Source organism: Halyomorpha halys, unplaced genomic scaffold, assembly GCF_000696795.3.
Source record: "Halyomorpha halys isolate HHAL.00 unplaced genomic scaffold, Hhal_1.1 Scaffold1.1, whole genome shotgun sequence".
Classification (NCBI taxonomy): Eukaryota; Metazoa; Arthropoda; class Insecta; order Hemiptera; family Pentatomidae; genus Halyomorpha; species Halyomorpha halys.
Window position 1 is genome coordinate 231,211 of NW_027115366.1, and position 419 is coordinate 231,629.

A 419-nucleotide genomic window follows, 5' to 3' on the forward strand; every position below is an offset into this window, starting at 1 on the left:
AAGAGTAAAAATTTCTTAATAAAAATACGTAAAATATAAAGCTATAAAAGGACAGGAGATGCACATAAAACAAAAACAATAAGGGGAAAGAAAGAAAGAAAAAAAAGTAGAGATAAAATAAACGTCATGAAAGAATAATAAAAATAAAAATAAATAAATAAATAATAATAATGATATAAAATGACAATAAATGAGCAGAGGAGCAAGTCAGGACAACTGCTCCAAGGAATCGGTTGAACAGAAAGAAACAATGAAGCGGAAGCGCGGAGGAGTAGGAGTGGAGAGCAGGTAGGCAGCAAACAGTTTTACGGTTTTATTTCGATTTATACAGGAAGTAGTGATAAAGATATGACGAAAAATGAAAAATGATAAGAGAAAAATACAGAATGATACAGTACATGAGTTATTACATGATAATA